General features: G+C 52.5%; 1 protein-coding gene across 1 annotated transcript in view; it reads right to left on the minus strand.

Moving 5' to 3' along the window:
- LOC143168871 (dual specificity testis-specific protein kinase 1-like) overlaps positions 1–4,790 on the minus strand; it is a 57,038-nt gene extending 52,248 nt beyond the window's left edge. The window contains exon 1 of the mRNA XM_076355855.1: positions 4,776–4,790. The gene's annotated coding sequence lies outside the window, so the exon portion shown is untranslated. The remainder of the gene's footprint in view (positions 1–4,775) is intronic.
- Between the last annotated feature and the right edge of the window lie 1,210 nt (positions 4,791–6,000).

Below are 6,000 nucleotides of genomic sequence, written 5' to 3' on the forward strand. Positions count from 1 at the left end.
TCAGCACAAGGACTGCCACATCTGCCAAACTATCTGCTGCAGCTCCTCTTGCCAACATGGAACAACCAGGAGACTGTCGACACTGAATAGAGCACCACAGAATTGGGTCCTGCCAGAAGGGGGAAGTTTATAGCTTGAGCAATCGTGTGCACAAACCCTTCTCATTCCCCAGAGGAGGAAAAATCTAGTTGATGTGTCACCCCACAGGCACTGTGGCTTACTTCGGTCCTTTAAACAAGCCTGAGGTTGCTGCTGAGCCCCGTCCCACACCGATGCCTACCCCTCCCACCAGCTTGCTGCACAGCTGCGCTGGCCACGTGCATCCATTAGCAGCTGCCTCCAGGACCTTGCCCTTGAACATCCTTGAGGACTGCTAACATCCCTGCCTGCTAGCCTGAGCAGGGGCAGACTTGTTCTCCCTTGGCATGCTCCCAAGCCATGGGATCTGCTGCACCCTGTGCAGAAACAGGAGTGGCCTGGACTCTGGCAGGAGCAGCATGTGCAGGGAGACCCCCAGCCTCACCTCTCCTGCCTGCAAAACGTGGTGCTCACCAACTGCTCTGCACAATGAGCCACTCATGGCAGGGACGGCCCCTCAGTCACCACCAGCCCACCCACTCCTGCCCACAGGCAAGTTCCCATTCTCTGGCTTACGAAAATCACTCTTAGCTTTTGGCATCTCTGAACCTTACTCAGGGATGGACTGTGCCCTTCTGCAAAACACAACAGCCAAATGGCACTGAATCTGTCACACACAGCCCAACCATGCCCCACTCCCAACTGGATTTGGAGGCGTCGCTTGCAGAGTAAATTTGGAGCAATGAACACCTGCCAGAAGTGCACAGACTGCTCAAGTTAAGAAAAGCCAATGGTGAAAGTGCAATTTCTGGGGGGCAGAGCCCCTCACCAGCACTCACTGACACCTTTCCCAGGCTGCACAGCAGCCAGGTGGTCCTGGTCCTTCTAGTTTGTGCCCACTCCTGCCTGCAGTGTGGAGCTACGGATCCCGGCAGCAGCCTGCCACCAAGTGCCACTGGCAAATTTCGTGCATCCCAGAGCACTGATCACAGCATCTCCTGAGGCTGTGGTGTCCAGAGCCACAGCCTGCCACCCCTGCACGGTGCTGGTCCAGATGGTAGAGGTGGCTGACGGAGCCAGCCTCACCCCTGGCCAGGCTCTGCAAGGCCCAGCCCCCAGCTCTCCTGCAGCAGCTCACGCTGCTGCAGCAGCACAACCACATCACTCCTCAGTTAACTGCCTCATGAAGGTCACGGTGCCACTAAACCTGACCTCCCGAAGAATCTTATCAGGAGGCTGGTGCTGTAACACCCCTTTGCATAGTGCACACACGTTCTGCTTTGGCAAGCCTGCACATGGATTGACGTTAGCACTTGGTCACCCAGCTGGCACAAACCGCACAATGCCTCCTGCATCCGATGCTCAGTGCTGCACCGTGCCGCTCCCAGCTCGCTGTACTCCTCAGGGACATGGCTTCTTTGTACCTCCAGTCCTGCCGTGCTGAGCTCTGGCTCAAAGCCGCAGCTAGCACGGCCCCGGGAACATCCACCCAGTGCTTTACTGGATAGGAGCAGCAAAAGACAAAGTCAAACCTTTCCTCTGATGACCACAAGGCCAAAAAAAGATTATGGTTAAGTGCAACCTCTGCAGGGAAGCCTTCTCCCAGCCAGACACTGCAGCCTTCCACGTCACATCCTCTGCAAGCGAAGAGACATGCCCCACAGCGTTTTCCTGGGCTACGCTGTTTCTGCAATCCAGAAGAAATCCAGCTGCCGCTCAAAGGCATGGCCGCACCTTCCCCCTGCTTCAGCTGCCCCTGCCCTCCACCCTGTGCTGGCACCAGCCTCTGCACCGACTGTCTTGTGAGCCACACCTGAAGACAAATCCCTCAGAAAATTAATTCAACAGGAGGAAAGGGAAACTATTTTTCAGCTGGCTCAGTTCCCTGGTCCTGCTCTTTACCCAACAGCACAAACCCATGCCTGGGAGGGACCATGATGAGCACCTGATCGGGGTGCTAGCTCCGACCTGGGCATACACAAGATCGAGCGGCCAGGTAACCTTGGCCTTGCTGCAGTTACAGGGTCAGCTTCCCACCTCTGCTGCCTTTTTGGCCTCTGCAGTACGCAGGCCAATGTCCAATGCTCCCCTTTTTGAATCCTTGATTACCTTCTTCTGTATTTTTCTCCACTTGCTCCACACGCTGAAGTGTAGGGACCACTTCCAAAATACAGCTGCATTTTTTTTGTCCCAGAGGATGCTCCCAGGCTGTCAGCTGAAAGCAAGGGAGAGAACGCAGTGTCCAAATACACCATATCCTCACTCTCAGCAAGACTGCTCTAAGTCTTGATGCTGTTCCACGCTGTCACAGCAAGCAGCCAGAGGAGCACAGGGAAGGGGAGCCAGGCAGCTCTGCCAGGAATCACCACAGCAGGCAGAGGAGTCAGGGAGGCTGCACTGTCATTTGGCCACAGCTCAGGAGTTACATGGATGAACACTGACAGCCCTCAGCCTCAGCCGTGGCTCACCAGGGAGCTGAGTTTCCGCCTACGGAGCCAAACCCCACCGCTGCCCCCGCACCTCCATTGCTGCCCCACAGAGCTGCCCCCGAGCTGAGCAGCGATGCAGGCCTGCTGGGGATGCCTTTGAGCATGTAATAGGTATTGCTTGATCTCAAAGGCACTCTGGGAATTTCTGTAAATGAGGATACATAGATCCTACTTGCTCCAAAGAGGGAAACTGAAGTAACACAATTACTACATGCAAGGATGTTTATAACTGACTATATGCTTAACTCCTCTTCCTATTTTCAATACGTTTGAAGGTCCCATTTCCATCCTGCCAGCTAGGACCAAGGGACCTTTACACCAGCCGTTCTTTAGCTGACAGAGACAACAGAAAGTGATCCACGGAAAGGCAGTGCAGTGCCACAGGTTATTAGAACAAGACATGCTGCTCAATTCAGACAGGACAAGTGTCCAATCTCTCCACTTTCACAGAACAGGAACTTAGAAACAGTTAACCTGGGGCAGACAGAAGAAAGATGTACATAATTTTAAATGAATAGACAAAATACAAATGCAGCTGTCTAGAAATACAGGAGTGCACTGTTTGGGTCCAGAGGTCACTCCAAGCACTCCCTGCTCTTTTATCACACCGAGGCCAAGGATCTGACCAAGGGAGATTGGAAGGAGCTTGTCCAGCTGGAGCTGCCCAGGGCTGACAGTCTGAAAGTACCACCAGAGAGGGACTTGCCTTCTCAGTTTAGTATCTTTGGATGAGTTTAATATTATTGACAGGGGAGGGACAAAACCAGATGATTTCTTTCTCTTTTCAGATCTTGGAAAGCCTTTGGCTCTTTGTCCCATCCACCAGCAAGTATTTTCATTTCTGAAGATATTAAGAGCCTTTTTAAAGGCATTACTTTATTAGGATTGGTTTACACAAAAGGCTTTGGTGAAAAACCTTTTCCTCACCCCAGGACGAATATCTTTGCCCATGTCACCTCATGGATTTCCCTAACCTCTTCATAAAGCTTGGCAACGAGTACAAATCCTTCCTTCTTCCCTTAAAGCCCCGGATTACACACCTCACAGCCATTACTTGTAGCCTAACTCTGCAAAGCTCTTTGGGACAGAATTTAGATAAGCAGTAGTCTAAAAATAAGATCTTAATCCTGCTGCGTGCAGCACAACCTTCACCCTGAGCCCACATAGGACCCGCTCCAAGGACCAGTTCCAGCCTTTCCTCTCCACTGCAAAAGCAAACAATTTCCTACTAATGTGTTTAGTTTTCTTTGTATCAGTTCACATTTTAAACTAACACAAGTCTGAAGACTATCCAGTGGTTTATGAAATAGAAGAGCCTCCTATAGCCGCCTTCTCTCTGGGGAGGTGGGAAGAAAGTTGCCTGAGCCTCATCCTTTGCAGAAATAAACCTGCTCAGCAGCATCAAGATGAAACAGTTTTAAAAACAACTGCCCCCAAAAAATAAGGGATTTCAAAGTCTTAATTATAATGACACTTTACTGAAAGCACAAACCTGGGAGTGCAGGAAATTAATTAAAAAATAACATACTTGAAATACTGCTCAGAACTCCTCTGAGCATAGTATTTTCATTCCATTAAATTTATAAAGCAAGCATAATACTGTTCTAATGCAATAAAGTCCTAACACAATAAAAAACATTTTTTCAGTCAAGTGACCAGTCTATCAGGGATAAATCTTATGCAAGTTTCAGACAAGAAGTAGGTGGGATCTCTGTACCTCCTCAGGTGGGAACCTGAGTACAAAATCAGCCCTGGAGAAGCCCTGGCCAGAGCCACTCACTCATCCTTGGAGCCTGGTGCTGTTCTTTCATCATGCCGAGACAGGCTAGATCCGCCTTCCACCTGGTTTTGTTATCTTGTGACCGCCTGAACCAGACCGATCGCGCATGCTGTGGTTGCCACTATGTGGTTGCAGATGGTAACAGTAGACGTGAAAATTCTGATTCTGCAGCTTCCCACCCATAACCACATCCTTTAAATCTTCTTCCTGAAACAGCTTCTTTGGTCTTCAGTAAGCTAAAACCCTTCCTTTGTAAAATATAAACTTCTATGACATTCGCAGACATCTTGTAAAGTGTCTGCAACATTTTGAATAAGCTGACAATGTACCAACCCTTTGGGATAAAACCAGGCCTTTTTTTGCATGTTTATACAGCGCTTGGCATAACAAGATCAAGCTAGATCATAGGTACTGCTGAGTTCACTTACAGCCATACTAGCAGGTCCAGCCCTGCCCAGATTGCAATATGACTTTCTCCATTCCCCTTTTCCTCCAGGGACGCATGTCCTTTGGGGTATCTGCCGAGGCCTCTCTCTGGAACCAAAAACCTAGAGAAATCATCCATTAAATGATTTCATGTTACTCCTGACTTGCTCTCAGAGCAGCGTAATCTCCCTCTTTCCCCCGTATGCCCAATCACAAGGCCACCAGTGTGTCACCACCACAGGGACACACTCCGCTCTTGTCACACACTTACATCCTCCTACCGAGAGTAAGGGGCATCCTCCAGACCTCCTCTCCTTTGCTGCTCCCTCACCCACCAGAGAGGTGGACATGAGCCAACAAAACCCCACTGTGGATCCTCACCCTGATCTCCTCCTGTACTGCATTCCCACTTCCCTCACCTCCACTGGGTACTGAGCCAAGCTGCCACGGCCCCTGTGCGCTGGCTGGGCTAGGCTTTCACTCCTCCCCAGCTCTTCCTTCTCATGCAAACACATCATGGAGGGGACCTGAGGTGCCACCAGTTGTCCTTGCAAAGGGCAGCACCGATTCAGCACCAGGAGGCAAATGCTGCGGAGGTTTGAAGAGCAGAAGCCAGCAGCGATGCCAGGGTGGAGACACCCTGTCCCCTGCCCAGCAGCTCCCCCCAGACCTGCGGGGACAGTGCAGTGGCCTAGCACCAGCACCAAGCCTCGCTGGCTTCCACGCCCCTCATTCCCATGCCATAAGCTGGGTTCCTGGCACCGAGACCAGAGCTGTGAAGGCCAGTGAGCACGGACAGCACACCTGCTGCCTGCAATAGCGGGCAGCATGATGGGGAGCTGTGAGGCACCACCTGACTCCTCAGAGCGGGCACGCAGACCCCCGCCAGCCACCCCATCACCTGGCATCACCCCAGGCCCCTCACCACCCTGCCCTGCCTCAGCATCCCTGGGCCTGCACTGAGGGTCCTGCCCCGACCCCCTGTACCCTCCACGGGGCCCAAGAGGTGACGCCCGGCCCGGCCGCGCCTGCCTCGGGCCCCTCCAGCAGCACCCCCGGGCTGTGCCGGGAAAGCAGCCCCGAAGGAATGCCCCCTTAGGCAACATGGCGGTGCCTCGGCAGGCATGGCGCTCGCGTGGTCACGTGAGGGGGCGGGAGGTCGCCACGTGATGCCGAAAGCTCTGGGATCATGTGACCAGCCGCCTGGGGTTCCCACGCGGGACTGTC

This window comes from Aptenodytes patagonicus, chromosome 18 (assembly GCF_965638725.1).
Source record: "Aptenodytes patagonicus chromosome 18, bAptPat1.pri.cur, whole genome shotgun sequence".
Lineage (NCBI taxonomy): Eukaryota > Metazoa > Chordata > Aves > Sphenisciformes > Spheniscidae > Aptenodytes > Aptenodytes patagonicus.